At 36.0% G+C, this 20,331-nt stretch overlaps 1 protein-coding gene across 1 annotated transcript in view; it reads left to right on the forward strand.

Annotated features, from left to right (window-relative positions):
• Nucleotides 1-738: 738 nt before the first annotated feature.
• Nucleotides 739-20,331, forward strand: part of LOC139984942 (uncharacterized) — a 113,616-nt gene continuing 94,023 nt past the window's right edge. Inside the window, exon 1 of the mRNA XM_071999094.1 lies at nt 739-1,597. The gene's annotated coding sequence lies outside the window, so the exon portion shown is untranslated. The remainder of the gene's footprint in view (nt 1,598-20,331) is intronic.

Consider the following 20,331-nt stretch of genomic DNA (forward strand, 5'->3'; position numbering starts at 1 on the left):
TATACATAATGGTAAGGGGTGACTAGTCCATAAGCATATCCAAACAGGAAGTTTATACCACTTCCGGTTCCGAAGTTTTATTAGATTAAAGTGTGAAAACGTCATATTTTCAGCTATGGGGAAGCGAAATTACGTAAGCTGTGTTTGTGGTTGAAGTCTGAACTTTGTGCCGGTTTCCTCAATGTTAGATGCAAGGGGACATAAGGTACAATAAAGTAAATAAATTACGTTTTTGAATCGCAGTTGAACTTTTATGGTTTCACAACTATCCTACAACCAATTGTACAAATTGTTAGATTCTGACCCTACGTTGGACTATCGCGGAGAACTCATTTCGCATTTGAACACCTTACCCTCGGCGGTCAGAGCAGAGTTCGTAGGACTCATACCATCTTCACCAAGACCTGATAATGACATATACCCCAGTTCCTGAACACCCTGAATGAAGTATACCACAGAAGCATTATGATGACAATTCCTGAATACTGTACTATAGAATTTGTAAGAGGAGAAGCACATTGTTTTCAGTAAATTCACCAAACCATGTGACCTTTAGCAACAAGTTCCTGTTAATAATATAATAAAAATTACATTTGAACATTTTCCCCATGGAAACTGTGTGAAAAGATACTGTATGTGTGTTTTGATACCAAAGAGAGGAGTTTAACTACTTCCTATTCGAACTTCTCGTGACTAATTACGTGTGCAATGAGGTTGTTCTCTTCTGAGGTCAGATCTACGACTGAGATAAACACTGTTCGAAAGAAACCGTAAAAGCTATACAAAAGAAAGCTTCATATCGAAGAGAAGCACTAAATTACTAACATAGCTCGTGATTTCCATTGCTATGCATGAAATCACCCAATAAATATTTAAAGGAAGACGAGTTAGCCCACCTTTCAGTTTCACAGAAGCTATGGGACAGGGCCACAAGGTAATATCAAATACAGGGATATGTTTGCGCAAGGAGGAAACGTAATTGACCCAAATGTGAAACTCTGGTTGGATATATTTATTACAAGTAAACTTCTTCTTTGTCTTGGACATTACAGTAACTCGATTTATTGTGTTCGAGATAGTTGGCTTTAAGCCTTCGGAGAAGCTATAGCTCGTTATGTTTTATTTTGAGAGAATATAAATCAAGTGTCAAATCTTAACAGAATTAGTTTCATTCTCTGTTATTTGTCTGAGTGTGTCTCGCGCCACATCCCTATATTACGATTTATATCCGAGTTAAACAAGCGAACCATAACAGAACACTCCCAAGAATATTTTGCAAAGTAGGTCAATTAATATGTTTTACATCCGGTTATGACATAGTCACCGTTTATGAAAGCTATTGGATGATTGCGAAGCAAGCGCAGGGAGGAAACTTAACTGACTCAAATATAGAACTCTTGCGGATTTTCAATCTTTTATTAGCCAATTAGTAAAAGCTTAAAAAGAGGAATACCAACACAACAATTTTGCTAAGAGACACTCTGTAAACGACACCAACATAACATTTTTTGCTAAAAAGACAAACGAAGTAACGAAAAAAGGCCCAGCGAACGAGACCAATTACTGGAGCGTGGAAGAAACGGGGAGCATTGTGAGGGTAAGTTTTATTTATTCTGTAGTTGAGTCAAGCTAGACAATATGTTAACACCTTAAACATATATATTTTTATTTTTGGGTTTTCTTTGCTGATATTGAAGTTTGTTTCATATGAAATAGCTTGGATAAATCTGACTTAATCCATGTACCGGGCATATAATGCACAAGTATTAAACCTTTTAAGCATTTTAAGCGCAAGACTGTGAGGTATTTTTAAATTTTAATCTCATTGTTGATTCTTAAACCTTCATTTATTGAATGGTTGATCCTTGTTAATGGTTAAGTTCAGATTCATCATACGATTCTAACGATTCTAACAAGACATTCTACTGCGTGGACGGAGAATCCATGAGCTGAGCTTAGTTTAAGCCCAACCCCCAATATACCACCTTTTTCGCCATGTCTAAAAATCAGTACTTTTAAGAAACAAAATCAAACCTCTAGCTAATATACAATTCATAAACTAAGCTAGCTATGTTCATTCAAAACTATGAGCAGACCTAAAGTAACATATCAAACATGGCTTCATTGCACATCAGTATTGCCGTAAAAGAAATGCCGAAAAATTCATTCCCGTCGGTGAGGGAAAATTTACATCTTATCGTCAAACCCCATAATCCGTCAACGTTAACTTTTCCTCAAAACTTTCCTTTAAGTCCATATTTTGCTGAAACATCGAAAGCATTCCACGTTCATTCATTCGTTTATTTAGATCTTTTCTTACCTATACATTAATAGTTTATTTTACCTTACTTAGCTCCACCCCCATCGAACTTAATAACACCCTAATCTTGATTTTGTATAAATGTTGGAGAAACAAGTTCAAAACTTTGAAGTAAAGAGCGAGTTTTTTAGATGAAATAAAAAAATATATAAATGTTCCATTTGGGTCACCGTATCATCAACAATGGTAACACTCTTTTAGCGAATATACTCAAGCCAATCATCGGTTTTATTTATTACTCCCCTGTCGCTGCCATATCCTCCACTTCCCCATATTTTGCTCCTCTTTACTCGTCTCATTATGTTATAGCCTTCTACTGCCGGTTGTGATATCTGGTTTGCCTTATGAATTCGCAGTGAACAATTAAATCTAGACAAAGTATGTTCTAAACCCCCTTCAACCCCCCAAAAATCCCAGCTTGTCCGCTTCTGGAATAGACATGAAATACATGTGGGATGATCTTAGAACTGACTTGTACTTCTTATACTCACAAGAACATGAATCGTTCTGGAAAAAGATTACTGTCTATGTGAAAGGTTTTCATCCAGAAACATCGACTTATTCAATGCTTAATAATACTGTACCAGTATTGGCTCTTGTCACCGGTGTATTTACTGGAGATCAATAACCTCTTATTCTGACAAATATGTACAAGGCATTTGACAACTTTACTCAACATAATGGCTAAAGAAACTTCAAAGTCGAAAAGCAAAATATTAATTTTAATTAGATTAATCCTAGCAGGATATTCTGTAAACTCCATATATATATATATATATATATATATATATATATATATGGTTGTTAAAATCATATTTGTTGAAGATAAAGAACCCAGAGTAGCTTGTACAAACAAGGAAAAGTAAATGTAGCTAGACTCATAGTAATAAGGTCATGTAATTTGAGTAACTTCAAGGAAGCAGCCCATGTAATGTGTCTAATAGTCCTTTTTTGAAGAATAACCATTTTGTTTAGAACAGCTTCATTATTACAGGACCTTAGATAAATTGAATTGTAGTATCGGTCAAACTATGTTTTTTTTTTAATGCCAAGCAATTGTTGTTGTGTATTGGTCCAACTATGTATTTCTGGTGTTAGAGACACTGAAAACTCGCCCAACCGCGTGTCGTCCTCTGAAAAAAAGTGGAGTTTTCTTCTTGTCGCTACAAAATAAAGACGGTAATGAAACGTGATACCTTGTTATCTTCATCTGGACCTGAGATGTCCAGCGATGCTATATACACTGTGTTGTGGGTAGTTGCCGTAGCTGCCTGTATTGACTGTACACTAGTATCTAATTACCGACCATAGCAAGCTGTGTGTGTATTTTCATGGTCCAACCATGCATTTATAATGCCAAGAAAAAAATCCTTAAGTTCAATAATATACTTTATACTATAAAAGCAAACGTCATAACTATCTATTGTTTCTACAATGTATTGTAGTATCAAGTTACGGCGATTAATGTTTCCTTAGATAAACGACAAATAATAATTTAATTTTCACCTGAGGTACTTGTAATAAACAAGCAACAAGACACTCCAAATAGGGCTACCTTCTTTCAATTGTCAATGAAACGTAGTAGAAGTCTATAACTGTATATAATTTCGTAGTATTTCAATTAACAGTACTACATTTTCAATAGAAAGTCTATCTGTAACATTTGGAATCTTTCCAAGGAATATAATATCGTGATCCCATCAGCATGAAAATATATCATGTCCTACTTTTTGTTGATGTAGTCTATATTTTCTTAGAAACCAATGTTGTTTTTGCTTATAATACCAATTGTTATTTGGTATATTTGGAAGTTCATAAACTTCGTTCAAACTTTTCCTGTCGTTCATATTTTTTTTTTTCGTTTAAAGGTAAATGAAGTTTTTTTAGATCATCGCAGACTAATCATTTAATTTTTACCTGAGATATTTGTAAGGGACAAAGCAAAAGGCCCAGAATCTCCAGATTGGTCTACCTTCGTTCAAGTGTCATTGAAACGTAGTGGAAGTCTATAACTGTATACAAGCTAGTTTTGTAGTGTTTCAATTAATAGTAATACATTTTTATTATAAAGTCTATTTGTAACAATTGGAATCTCTTCTAAAGGAATATTATATCATGATGTTATTAGTATAGCATGATATTATTTCCTCATTTTTGTTGATGTAGTCTATGTTTCCTTAGACAACAATGTTATTTTTGCTCAGAATAAAAGTTGTTAATTACCACGCTTATAAACTTCGTTCAGTCTTTTCTTGTCGTTCATATTTTTGACGTGTGTGGGTAAAAATCCTCAGTAAAGATCAAACAATAAAGCCCTATACACGAAACTAATGTTCAACGACGTTCAACCTTGTAAATCTATATATAATATGCTACAATTACTGGTGAAGTTCCACATTGTTAATCAAATTGAAATTAGAACATTGTGAAATATTTTTGTCATAGTTTAAAATAAAGAAATATTATTATCTCATCGCTCTTATAGAGAGGATAAGATATTGTAGATATTTGTTAGTTGGGTCGTCGTAAAGCTTTATCAGTTGCCATGGCAGCATCTTCCACGGCAATTGTTAATTTTCCTGTGTAGCTACTCTCGAGGGGTCGTATATGTTGGGGTGCCCCATGGTGACCTGAAGTACATGATTAAGGGAGTGGTGCTCGTGTGCACGCAGATGGTAGTTTGTGTGCACACTGTTGTGTCAATGTTGTACAAGGAAGTTTCAGGGACTAAGAATGGTTTTGTTAAACAGTTCAATCATTATTATTCTATAACTTTTTGTCTGGACTATATTGCACATTATAGTATAGTGAGTTATACGGGAAAAAAAGGTACCACTGGAAATAACGTTTGACCCGCACTGCGTAACAGTTAGTAATTCTTCGAACGAAACCATAGTAGCTACACAAAAGTAACCATCATAGCGTATTGAAGTACAGGTAAGTAGGACAAATGGAGGGCGATCAAAACATTACCACTTAATGAAATCAAATTTTACTTCGTTGTATCTGGTTTTTAATTGTGGCAATATGTTCATACTGAGCCAGTGATAACATTATAGAAGCATGCGGACTTTCTTGCTAAACGAGCAACATAAAATGGCGCAGAACCACACGACGAAATCTACAGTTTCTAGAAACGAAGCTGTTGACTTTGATTAAGAAGATATCGTAAATGAACGGAATGGTCCCTTCACTCCGACATGATATCAATACAGAAGTGACAAAACTTTATATTATATGCTTGGGAAGATTTAGGAGTAGGAGGCGGGGGAGGGAGGGGCATAACGGTCAACAAATACAATGGATTATTTACGCTCAGTTTCAATTTAATTGTATTCATCGAGTCATTGGCTCGAATCTCGTTCAGTTCAATTTAGCAACAACAGCAAAAGCCCAGCATTGCGTGTTTATTTAATACGAGTAACCTTCTTCTTTGTCTTGGACATTACAGTAAACTCGATTTATTGTGTTCGAGATAGTTGGCTTTAAGCCTCGGAGAAGCTATAGTTTGTTCTGTTTTATTTTGAGAGAATGTAAATCATAAGTGTCTAATCTAAACAGAATTAGTTTCATTCTCTGTTATTTGTCTGAGTGTGTCTCGCGCCACATACCCTTATTACGATTTATATCCGAGTTAAAGAAGCGAAACATAACAGAACACTCACAAGGATATTTTGCAAAGTAGGTCAATTAATATGTTTTACATCCGGTTATGACATAGTCACCGTTTATGAAGGCTATTTGGTGATTGCGAAGCAAGCGCAGGCAGGAAACGTAACTGACTCAAATATAGAACTCTTGCGGGATTTTCAGTCACTGATTAGCCTATTAGTACAAGCTTAAAAAGAGGAATACCAACACAACAATTTTGCTATGAGACACTCTAGTAAACGAAATGGAGCAACATGTCCGGCGAGCGAAACCCATTACTGAGGCTTCGAAGAAACTAGGAGCCCAATGAAACTACTTATTATTTAGCTGAATCAAGCTGTTAACACCTCAAGACAGTTGCTTTTTAGCTGGACACATCACAGACACCTCACTTTCCCAAGGAATAACATTCATACATTAATTACTGCAAGTATTTCCTAAGTTTGCACCACCCTCATGAAACTTAAAAACACCCTTATCTTGATTTTGTATAAAGTTTGGAGAAACAAGTCATGTTGCCAAAGATGTATGTACTGCTTTTACGATTCCACCCTAGGCCTCTTTGTATTTGTGACCTGATATTACAGCAAAACGCAGACCAATCAGATGTTGTCTCGACAATGACAGAATTGCACTGGGCAGAAGAGATTCCTTTCAGTCAGTTTACGTGCCCCGCAGCTATATATTTCATCCATTTAAAAAGTCAATATGAGATACATGATCACATTCTTATTACCCTAGTGGTCCTCGTTTGGGGTGGACATTCATTTTGGATGATCTGAAGATTGAGTTGTACTTACTATACTAGCTGTAAAACGAAATATTCTGAAAATATTTATTCTTTTTGTGACTTCAAGTAATCCAAACATTTCAGCTTATTAGATGCTGGACACCATTATACGGGTACTAATTGCTCTTGCATCTGGAAGCCAATTACTGGGAAGCCAATTCATAACTGCAATTCTAAACAGCAATATGGTTTATAAAACGATATGAGAATACACGAAACCATGATCTCATAGCAGTATATTCTTAAACAGCTAACCTGGTAGAGAAATAAGTTTAATATTTTGGTCAGGATTTCTTAATTTGGTATGTTGAACCAGGGGATATCTTAAACATTCCTCAGTTGAAAATAACGAACGGACATACACTGACATGCAGGTAAGGACACCGAACATGAAAATGTTACTCAGTAGATGGAGACCAATCGAGAATAACTGAGGTTAAGTTAGACAATTTGACGATTAAAAATGAAGGTTGAAGAGTAAAAGAGCACAAATGACAAAGAAGGAGGAAAAATTAAGAAAAAGCAAATGGATTAGTCTATAAATTCTTATATGCTTTCACCGTAAATATCGATGATGCAAAGGCCCCAATGAGTAGACGAGATCAGACTTCAATAGGAAAATTTGTAGTTCAGATGAAGGAAAATTTTGAGAAATATCTGAAATTCCGAGAAAAATGGCATGTTGCAGGACAAAATAGTAAGTTTGAAATTTCCAACGTCTCATTTGGAAGACCGTAGCATTCAAAATTCAAATTCGTCTGGTGAGTACCGGTATACCGTCAATTCTCATCTGTGTTCTGGTGACTATATTTAAAATCATGCCTACTACGCCTTTGCTATAGCATTTGTGACGGTTGGCATTTTGGAAATAAGGCCAAAGCAAAATTTAGTATCTTGATGTAAACATTTTACTCGACTTCCTTTCTCCTATAGAGGTTGATGTTATCAGTTTACTTGACAGAACTTCAACAATGTCGGGGATAAATGCAAAGTTTCTTCTGATTATGATTACATAAACATTTACAACAGGACCAGAGGTGAATGCAGGATCTTTTACTTTATATCCAGGTTTTTTCTTATATCCCTTTATAGTACGATGCCCATTTAAATCTTTAGAATTGCCCGGTCATGAACTTATGAGTATTCAAGTTAAGGCTAACCTTCACAGTACACTTCTTATTCCATCGTTGATGATGACATCGAAGGTATTTTGACTTGCTCCTCTCGATATCAAAAGTGTAGTTAGATTCTTTTATGTTGGCATTTTTATAGTTCACCTAAGTATTTTTCTTAAAGAAAAGTCAACCAGGAAAGTGCCTGGACACAAAAAATACTTTTGTTTTATATGAACAATAAAAAATAGTATTCATACACCTGTTCTGGTAATTTTTTTGTAACAAACTGGTATATTGGTTGGAAAATGAATTGTGACATTCCGGGTGACAAGTTTGACAGGGTAAGCAGTATAGCACATGAATGCCTGGATCGACATTCACTTCGGGAGTAACCAGCTGTTGATGTTAATGGCAAATATATCGTCAATAATTGTTATTGTATCTTAGAAAGGAACCTAAAAGTCCACAGTCAATAGCAATTGTCGTTTCAACAATTGGGTATATTGCAGCAAAAGGAAGGAATATATTTCTAACAATACGTTGTTAGAGAGATATACATCCCTTTTGCTGAAATATAACCAAGTGTGTGCGTGTGCTAATGGACCCTTTGCGAACTTTTGTGTTTTGAAAACTGCATGCTCAGGATGCTATGACATTATACTCATGAGTTGAGGTATTGGTATATATTTAGCTTTACGCTACTTAAACCTTGCATGTGTTAGTTAGCCAATGTATGTAAGATTTTCATACTTGTATTTATGCATTATATTATATGTTCACTGGTTGTCAGCACTAGCCTATTAAGTGATCGGTGCCTAAACAGGCTATAAGCATCATAATAGACTAAATAGTTACAAGCCCATATCGATTTACGTTTGTCGTATTCAGTTTATGATTTTGTTCAAACACAGAAGCGCTTAAAACCAAACGAAAACGTAGAAGCGGTCCATATACACATGCATCAGTAAAACTGTAGAGCGACTAACTTATATAGCTGCCGTTTGGCGAGTGTGACTAAACATATATTGGCCAAAACGCATAATTTACTCACAACTAATAATACAATGTTTAGTATCTGCAATTAGAGTAGTACAGAATACGACAGCAATTCTTTCCAACTTAGTTTAGCAGAACCACGAATATACTGGCTGCACCTATGTTGTTTCAAATAATTATCAAAGGAACAAAGCAAGGACCGACGCCGCTGCTTGTTTCTGCGAATACAGCTTGTCTTTTGTAACATTGCTTTAGTACTAGTGGCTAGCCTTGGCACACATAGTTAACAATATTATAAATAATGTTATGTAAATCACTGGTTGTAAAAATAAAAAACATGGCATTTTGTAAATTTTACACAACATTCAGTTAAAGTATGCGTATGCCTGCAATTGAGGATTGGCGACAATTATAGTATCAGTCCACTTAGTCATTTTATATGATTACAAGTAATGTTTGCCAAAGAGTTAGTCAACGGTCACAGAGTTAGATAATGCAACCTAATTTGTACCAGTTTGTCAATTAAAGTCATTTATCGTTACTAAATATACCAGTAAGACACGGCCAAACACGCACAAGCCACATGCAGTTCGCAAACACTTGAGCTACAATGCATGGAAATCACGTTAAAGGAATGGGACCTGGAAGACTTGATTGACAAATTCGAAGGTAAGTTTAATTATTCTGTAAGTAAACGTGGCAATACTGAGAAATGCATTTAGACTCACGACTACAGTGGGTAGACGACAGATTTTGATTTGCTTGCGTTACGTAGACCTAACATTAAATGTATACATTAAGTTATATCATAGGCTAGCTGCTGTTTGTCATATTTGTCAGAGAATCACGGACGGACGGAGGATTTATTCTGTTTCTTAGTGTATTCTATTCGCAAATTCATCTAGGCCTAATCCTAACTGAGTGTATCCTTCGAGTCCTTTTTACGTAATAGGTCTTACTTAGGCTAAACTAGGCAGTACATTTTAAAATGGCCTTGAGCATTGGCCCATCCTAACGCTGATACCATTTTTTTTTAGAGTAAACGTATTCATGTAATGCAATAAATAAATACTGGTTTGCCATTTTAGCAGGTTGCAAGTAGGCCAAGGCTGATGTGGATTGGTGACACTGATGGACCTAACTAAGGCTCTCATATGGTAGTGATCTTGTCCTAATCATAGCAGTGTATCCAACTGCAGACAGTTGGAGTGAGCATTTTTTAAGCATTATATTTTCCCAATACTTCATCATGCATACTTTGTTCAAGTACCAATATAGAGCTCAGAGAACGAACTTACTAATGATGTGTTAATGTATTTTTTTTTGTTGGATCGGAGGGGGGGGGGGGTTATATTGAATATCTTTCCAAACACTTTAGTTGAAACTTTGTTTACGCTGAATATGATTGGAAATTTGACCTTTGACCTAGCCATTTTTCTCGAAATCAACTGAAATTTAGATCATCCAAGCAGTCTCACTAATAATTCAAAATAAGCTTAACATATTATTAAGATACCTTGAAAAGCTCAGGTCTATTTAGTGTGGTAGGAAATATGACCGAAATTTCCCCAACTTGCCTGAAATATTTGTCAAAATCCGGCAAATTATGGGCAAAAGTAATGAGTATATACATACTATACAGACACAGACTACACTCTCCTAAAAGCAAATACAACTCATATCGCGGACAGGGCTTAATATACCACATGTCTTTTTTCCTTATTATGACAGACATATCAAAATGAAACAGCTTGAGAGTATCTCTGTTAAAGGTCCATGCTTGATAATTAACTTTTCTTACCACTTGAATAACTAAACGATTTTTTTTTTTTTTTGGATGCAGATGTCACGTTGTATGTGTTTACACAACCTTATCATGATGGGAATGTATTATTTTTTTTTTTTTTAATTAGGAAAGCACCAACTTACAGTTCTATCTGCAAAATATTTCACAAAACCCTCTTCTATACGTATTACTTCTTGGAAAAAGCCAAATACATGCTAAGCAGTTATTTGTGATCATCAAGAGACTTGCCCTACCTCAGAGGGCATTCATGAAGACCATTGATGTGTGCTTTAAATCATTACATGTGTTCAATCTGGAATACCAAAAGGCATGTCTTGGTGCCTGGGAAGTTTTACAAAAAGTGGACTGGTAGTGTGAAGTGAAACCAGATTCGAGATTTTCGTGCTTACCGTGCCAACAACAAAGACAATCCAACTGCAGTGTAGCATAGTCAGCATTCCACATGTTTTCACATCTCAAAGTTAACTTTGATGTATATCTTCCAGTTTCTGTTAAAAAGATTATATCCTTTCATTTCGCCACTACTTGTTTTGATTAGTTTGCATGCAAATTCAAATTAAACTAATAATAAACAAACCAATGTGTATCTAAAGTTGTTGCTTGTTTTAAATTGACTTCAGGAATAATAAGAATAATAAATGAAATTATAAAGCGCTAAAATCTACGGAGTATTCAATAGCGCTGTACAACCCTAACAGAACGCTAACTTGCAAAAATGAGTCTTCAAACAAGACTTAAACTGAATGAGAGTGGGAGAACTCCGCACAAAAATGGGCAGACAATTCCAGATGTTGGGCCCGGCTGATGGAAAAGCACGGCCGCCATAGGTTTTCAGTTTAGTTATGGGAACTGTGAGAGTGAGTGTATTGGTAGAACGCAAGGTATAACGAGTACTGACCTGGAAGTGTTGTTTCTTTGTCATTACATTTTTTTTTGCCTGTCACATCGGATGACTTGAGGAAATGTTGTTATTGTAAGAGTGTTAACATTCATTGTGCTTAATACTCAGCAGTACAATAATAAATCCAATCATTGTGATGAGTGTGTGTTTTACATGATGAATGTACTGTCATAGCATTCAGCGTCCCAATAATGCTAATGGTCAGTTTAATGCAAATATGTTTCATGACACAAAGTTCACTATTGTTCCATTTTTTTTTTCAAGAAGACTATATCGGTGCAATTCATTCTTCATTTGGTACTGGGTTGATTGTTGACTCTAAATTGAAATTAAACTATAATCTGCAGCAGATTATGAAAATACTGCTTTTACAGGAAAAGTTGTGTCTTTGTCATTGTTTTTATGGCTGACAGTTAATTATGATTTAACTTTAGCTTTCAAATGATGTTTAATATCAACGTTGAATAGGTGGGTTATTTCTGTGAAATGTGGAGGAAATAATTTCAGTGCTAACTGGCTACCAACAAATATTCAAGATCCTTCTTCTTACTTGAGGATGTTAAGTATTGATCCATTGCGCTTCATAGTATTATATCATAATCCTGATAAAGAGCTGATAGTAACTTTAACTTGTTGGAACAGTACTACAATGCTCAATTATATACCAGCATGTTTAAGTTGCTCATAAGCTCATATGACATTTTTCTAAAACTATGCACAGATCATTCTACGTATCTATGCAAGAAATTGTACTTAACCTGTGTAAAGTTTTACATGATCAGCATGTAACACAACTACAAAATTATTTTGTACAATTTTACAACGATTTCAACATGGCACCCGTTCAGTAAGCGTTTTCTACAAGTTTTGCGTTAATTATTTAAAGCAGCTTGATGCATCTTTTTATTAATTCGATCACAACGGAAAAGCACATTTTAAGAGACAACAAGAAAGAGTGACAACACAAATAATTCAGAATAGTTGATCAATTCAACCTATTATTTTAACACTTAAGAAGTTATCATGTGCATCTAAACCATGCATGAATAGTAAACTATATTTTAATTTTCGTGTCCAGTTATGGATGGCAGTTTGCATCATATACATTAGGCGGCCGTAACCACATTGTTATTATACCTTCAAATGATTGAAATTTTTCAGCAATTTAAATATCACTTTTACCTATAATAAAACCAACTACAATAACAAAATCATAAACAAAAGGTAATAACTAAACATGAACAAAAGGTACTTAAAAGTGCATGCATACGGAAATTTAATGATTTACTCTTTACTTTCTGAGATGCATATACAAATAGCATTTGGTCGACTTGGGAATTTTCACCCAACTCTCCTAACATGTTAAGATATTTGAAAGCTCCAAAAAATAACATAATCAACTGTCTGATTGCAAAATTTGATTGCGAAATATATTGTACATGATATCATTATATAATTTCATTATATAATCAGTAAGAGTGTTATATATATATATATATATATATATATATATATATACATTGGTATATTTGTTTACTTCAACGCATGATAGCTGGGACTTAGGTTTACCTCGGGGATAGGTTTACCTGACACCAGGTAAACCTAAGTCTAGGGTCTTCTTGTTCAATCAATTTCACTTCCTTTGAGGAATGATTATTTCGAGTTAAGAGAAAACCTCATAAACTTTTCAATTCCGAATTTACAAAAAAAAAATCGTTCATTTAAAGGGTAAAATTTCCCCTCAAAAGTGGAGGTAATTCCGAAGGGTATATAACAGAATTACGTAGTAGATATACGTGGTATATATGTTGATCCCAACTTTACACCTCGATTTTGACCAAATGCGGCTATATATAGTTCCGAAACTTAAAGGTTCCTCTAATTACACTGAAATCTTCGTGTTTGTACTTTTTCTTCCATTAATTTGGGATATTTAAGAAAATAAGAGTTTCTATTTTAACTGGCAAATTTACACGTAACGAAACAACGCCCCCATTCATAAGCAGTTCTTTCTGTGTTCGGAGGCAGGGCAGTCGATCGGATCGTATCGTATCGTTGCTATCCCAATAGCCTACATTCAACGTTACTTTATGTGGGCCTAGCCATGTAGTCTACAAAGTAAAGTGCCGCAGGTTACCGTAAACGTTGCCCATTTGAAGTTGGCTTTTGGAACTTTGGTGGAGTATATGCATTGTAAGTAAATTCCTTAAAAGTGTTCCGGGTATATTAATAACATTTAGAGTAAATATCTTCATGCTGAACCAGTGGCGGAGATTTCTTGTCAGAAGTGGGGGGGTTGCAGGCCATTGATGAAATAAAAAGTCATAACTGCTGGCTCACTATCTAAGTGGAGCACCACCATAAGTTGGCGCGAAGTGCACAAGAATCTTTTGGCAAATATTGCCTCCCAGATTGCAGTAAATGGCACTGCCAAGGCCTTGAAAAGCTGGATTTAACGAGAGGCGTATGCAGGATTTTCTAATCCGGGGGGGGGGGGGGCGCGTATTACTATCTAAGCGGAGCGCCGCCATTGGTTGGCGCGCAGCGTACAAGCAAATTTCTGGTTTTGGTACCCCCAGATCACCGGAAATGGCACTTCTCGGGCTTGAAACTGACCAACCATATGTACACTTTTGCCTGAGAACCAAGTATTTCCAAATACTTTTTTTCTCATCTATAACCTTCTTGAAGATTGTCACGAGTCACACATCATGTTCGACTTCATCACATATCCTGTGGATCATTGCTTTTGTAGGTGATTCTTCATCGCGGCCCACAGTATCCGTCAGCCCCACTGTTCAGAATTTGAAAATTCACAATTCTCGTGAATAAATTCACTTCAAAACATACCCATAATGGATAACCGATATAGAAAAACCTCCTTCAAACCCTAACAGACGGGTCAAAATTGCACGAGTATGATGAAGTATGATGAAGAATGTTGGTAAGGGAATTTTCGAAAATTCAGACGGCAATTAAAAAAATTCGTTGAAGGAAATAAAAATTTACCAGATATTTCCAAAACCGAACACTACACACATCGACAGTTTTGAGCATGGGCGCAGATCAGTCTTGGATAATGGTGGGGACGCGTGTATGCTCTCTGATACTATCTAAGCGGAGCGCGACCATGGGTTCGCGCGTAGCGTACGATTTTTTGGGGCAAATATACCTCCCAGATCGCCGGAAATAACACTTCCCAGACCTAATGATGTTCCTAAACCTCCTTAAGTTTTAGATCTCATGGCTTAGAAATTTAGTTTGGAGAAACACATGGGCGTCTGCAGAAAGAAAGTCAGGGGACAAAGAATCCAAGTAGACTTTTGTATATACGATGGGTCTGGGGTCCTCTCCCAGAAAACAAATATAGACTGCCGCAAATGCGATTTCCGTCCTATATTTAACAACTGTGGATAAAATACAATAAAATGAGAACTGCTGCATGTCATTTGCACAATGCTGGACAAAGTTCAATACAGGGGAACTTGAAATGCAGCTATTGGTCAAGACAAATTGGTGGGGACACGGTATATCATGTCCCCTCTACTGAAAAAGTTGGTGGGGACGCGTCCCGCTGTCTTCACCAGGATCTGCGCCCATGGTTTGGAGGCTGTTTATCGTGGAACGCCATTTTTATGCTCACTGATATGATTTGATATCTGCTGTTTGCTTTACAAATTCGAATAATTTTGTCACTGTTCCTCTTTCTCTTCCCGTTTTCTTGCCGTATTTTCTACTCCATCCTTTTCTCCTTTTCTCTCTTTCTTCTTTTTCTTTTCCTTCCTTCCTTGAAGTTGGCAAGTGTATACAGTTCCAAAGCTATTCAACAGCAACAAAACGTTATTTTGTGTATGTCTGTTGTGGGGTGAAGTTAGCGCTACGAGCTACAAGTTCCAATGAGCAAGATGGGGGAAAGGGGGTAGAAATAATGTGTGGGTCAATTCTAACTCGGTTTTCGGTCGTTAATTGTTGATGTAGCCTACCAGGTAAAAGGTTGAAATGACTTTAACAATTTCAATTTCAAATTCAATAATTTGATTTATTATGCCATTTGGAGCACATAACATAGGCTATAACAGAACATTACTGGCTAAAACTAGGGGGGGTTGATTGTGTGGGCCAACCCCCCCTCTTCAAAAAGTGGGGGGGTTAAAACCCCCCCAACCCCCCTGTTTCTCCGCCACTGTGCTGAACACAAATAAAGTAAGACCATGGTTAGAGTTAGAGTAGACTAGCCTAGGCCTAACGTTAGCCCTAAATTGGACCTATCAGTATTACTGGCTATGGTAAATCACAGCTGCCTGCTACTGCCTTTGCTGATACTCGGAATATAAAATGTGATAAATAAATTAAAGTATATACTTGTAACAGACTGGTCAACCTACACATTTTGCAGCCTGGTGATCTTCCAGATCTTTTAAAGTAAAGGCTAAATAATTGACGCACCTCCAAATATTACTAGGCCTAGGCCTACTAGTACTACTATTACTATACTAGCCTACTAATACTGTAGCTAGTACTAGCAACTATACAGCAGGCAACCATAACTTTTTGCAGCCAAGCAGAGTTAAATATTTATGAGTTTGAATCCATTTCAGGTATATGCTGATCAAATTGTGTTTGTGCATGTTTTGGGGCATTTGGAAATCTTACTCCCTAAAAATAACCAAAATTACCTCAATATAATACCACTAATCTCTGGGACCTGACCTTTCTGAGGTAAGAGGCTCAGAGCATAGCAAACAGCATCCAAAGATAATACTTAGGCCTTCACTACAGTAAGCTTATCGACAGATGTGTCAATTTAGGGGTATGAAAGAACTTGCATTCGTGCGATGCAATTTTGAACCACTTCACGAAATATAAATCTTTGGGTATGTCTCAATCTCTCTGCCATAAAATAAGGCAGTCAGAAAGTCACAACTCCACAAAAACAGATACACAAGCAACGGAACACTACAGTAAAAGAAAGGGCCTGATAGATTCCATAAACGAGTTACAAAAGTAAAAAATGTGAAAACGTTTGCCATCTCAGTACAATATTCATCCCCACAATATTCTCTATATGTGTTAGTGTGCATCACTTAGCCCTGTACGTACAGTAGTAGTGGTGTGTCATTGGTTCTGATTCAGAGAACTAAGTCACACAGGGCCTCAGTGTAGCAGTGTACAACAATTTTTTGTAACATGAGTATTTTCCCCCTGCACCTATGGGATGAATCATGGCTGAAGGTAAACAATTGAGTATTCATTTTAGAATAACAACGCAATCATGGCTAAGTAATTTAGGCATTTTGATATTAACGTTATGATGTGGGTAGTGTTAATGGTGCTGAAGTAATAGCTTGATCAAAAGTATTCCTCAAAGTCCCACAATGCCTTCACAGGGTGACCTACTGTACAGTCACTTGAGCACTTCGGAGTTTTTGCGAAAAGAGCAAATTCCTTGTCCAAAATTGCTAGGTTTGATCCAGTTTTACAGAGTCCCATAACAAAAAAACACAGTCTGTGATATATCAATGGAAAAGTATAAAGATTCAATGTAACATATTTGAAAGGATTAGAGTATGTTGAAAAACCACCAGCTATGCATTTTAAGGAAATAAACAGTACCTCATTGAACCTTGCATTGTGTTCACACTAATGAGTTATGAAATTGTTATCAGTGTCTTCATCATTAAAAGCTATTAATTAGGTTGATCAATGGTCTCACATATTAGTGCAATCACAGAGGTTAAATTTCAATCAGGTTATAATGCCAAGGGAATCCAGACCTACTTCATAAAAAAAAACAAATTCATGGCTCCTATAAAAATCATTCATGATAAAAACCAGCATACATACAGTATGTGCAACTAAAGTAGTTTCATATTGGGTATCATGTCCAAATAAAAGCTCTTGATTGTATTCATGTTTTCATACTTTTAAAAATGACCATCTGTGTGCAGTAGTTTGGTGTTAGTAAGTAACATGAAAATGCACAAAACTAATGTTCAACAGGCACTAGATAGTTCTCATGTCCATAGCACAAACCAGGGAGTTGTTCCATTACAACTCCCTGCACGAACAGGCTATTATGATCAGAGTTGTTATGGAACAAATAAAACTCCCTTGTATGATGTTAGCACTGTACTGTGTGACAAAACACTTAAATGCATACATGTGGTAACTTGTTGCTATGATCCGATACTAGCTGGTTGGGTGTATAAATAGATCACCATTATGCCAACTGCACTGCACATGGTTTCCATTATGTACAGTAATAAGTTTCATTTTATGAATTTGTCAATCTGACATGTATGCTACTGTATATGTGTAGGCTGCATGTACAACTTCTTGTATCTTAATAATATACAGTAAAAACTATTGAGAACAGTGATAAACAACATTTTCAAAGTGACAGTTGGGGATCTAAAAAGACCACTGAAAGCCTTCTGTAGCGATATAACATGATACTAAACATTATATATCTCTGCAAGCTAGTGTACCCTGCTTTGAGATGTATGGTTTAAATAAGGTTTTGACAAGTTTGCCCTGTTGACCCAACCACTGGCCTAGACATACCAATAAATAGATCTATCCATGCTTCAAATTGAGTTTTCACAATTTGACCATTTTAACCTAAATTACCTTTGACCTTCACCAAAAACAATAGGCTTCTTGTACTTGTGATGCATCTATACATACATACTGTACCAACTATGAGATCTGTCCAATAAAGCTAACTGTCATGAGAAACTGTGTTTACAAGCTAGGATCACAAACACAGTACTCCTACCAATGCACACGCACACATATGCCATCGTGAGTGGAAAGTTTCAACATCATTGAAACCAAACATTAAAAATGAACTCAGTCATAATGCCAAAGTCTGTGTACACGAGTAGTCCTAAGCTTAAACCCCAAATGATGCGTTGAGGGACTAAATGTACCGGTATACATAGTCTAGGGTGCATGCAATTTTTAAGTAAATGAACTGCATGCGGGATGAGGCATTGAACCATGCATGATTACTCAGTCAATCTCTTGAAGTGATTGCATGCTAAATTCCTGGGTACAACTTACATACCAAATAATAGATCAATATTCAAACTTAGTAGTGTGGCATTTTTCTCAATTGTTGCATATGCGGTTTCCATGAAAAAAGTGATAGATATATTAACTAAACTGACATGAATATTGGACAACATGTACACTAAGTATTGACATCAAATAGGGAACTGCACTGTCAAGACTTCCACTTGCAATTTATGAAACAATAATCTGGACTTATTTATGTTCATTCTCTTGTCAGAAAAGATGGCTTAAATTTGGCACAATTTGAGGAATGCATGAATGCAGAATGAGAAGACCACAGCAGATATGCTCCACTTTATTGCAAGAAGTACAGGGCTGCAATTTCAAGGTCGACACAGGATATCAAAATACTGTAACTTTGAGCTGCTGGTTCATGCTGATCATGGGATGCAGCGAGAAATGGCTTATATGGAAATAAGGAGCTCCCACAAGCATATATTGCAAACATCCCCAGTTGTCTTTAATATTCAGTAAGTATTGACTGTGAGATATATTTTAAATCCCTATGACCTGAAGTTAGTTTTCTAAAGTCTTCCCTTTAATATCCTCTAAGTCTGATCAACACACACTATACATTATATAAATTTACTGTACTAAGTTTCAACACGAACAAAGATGATGAAAATTTGCTGTTTATTTCTAAAAACTGTAAACGATCTAAGGCAACCGCTAACAAAGTAATGTAAGAAAGACTTTCCACTTCCCACCAAGTCCACTGCCAAACCTTTTGTTTTACTTTGCTTCTTCCACCATCATAGAATGTTATCAGAATTGAAATGACTTTATGTGTAGTCTTTGAAAACCAAATGTACTGTAAATCTGCCATCTGGCAGGCTGGAATGAATTGTAGGTAGGATTGTGAAGCAAAGACTTGAGGTGTTAACACACCATCACATTTTAACCTTGATTATGATGTGTTTATTTGTACCTTTTGCAACAATGTCAATATCAAAATGTGAGGCTTTAAAAAAAATATTTACATGGAATGTACTTCAGTGAAACTTTGACATATGATTGAAATGTTGTTTTGGTTTGTTGTAGGTTAACAAGAGCTGGTGGAATTTCTCCACAAGAGAAGGAAGTACTGTCATCAATAAAATCTGCAGACAGAAGAATATTTTTACTGAAGATCAAAATTTTCAAAGAAAGGAAAGGCTTTCGATTAAAATTGGACAAACAACTTCTGTAGATACAATGAGGACTAGATTAATATGTCATTGCTTGGAGCCAGGTACGGTGCATTCTATGAGTTTGAATTTTTCTTTTTAGTTTCTGGACAGGTATATGACATGCAGCATACAAATTAAAATTTGTTAATGAATTTTCTTCCTTCACAGCATCATAAAATTCATTATTAATAATCCATTTATACAAATTCTTATGTTGCTGTATTTGAGAATAATTTTCGTTAGTAAAACAAAGATTTTAATCCTATTCATTGCATTATTCATGTAACTCCCTTACTTCACTGTATCAAATAAAACATTGTTTCACCAATCCATTATTCCAGTTGTTATACTGCTGGGAGGGGAGACACCAAGGTCTTTTAATACTTCAGTTACCCAATTAATGCTAACTAGATGCTCAATAATGCTTCCCACTATGGGGATGTTGGGTCTAGCAAACCTTAAGTCTAGTGGACCCTCAATGTAATGAGCATCCTCCCCCCCCCCA

The sequence above is a fragment of the Apostichopus japonicus genome, chromosome 17 (genome assembly GCF_037975245.1).
Source record: "Apostichopus japonicus isolate 1M-3 chromosome 17, ASM3797524v1, whole genome shotgun sequence".
In the NCBI taxonomy this organism is placed as follows: Eukaryota; Metazoa; Echinodermata; class Holothuroidea; order Aspidochirotida; family Stichopodidae; genus Apostichopus; species Apostichopus japonicus.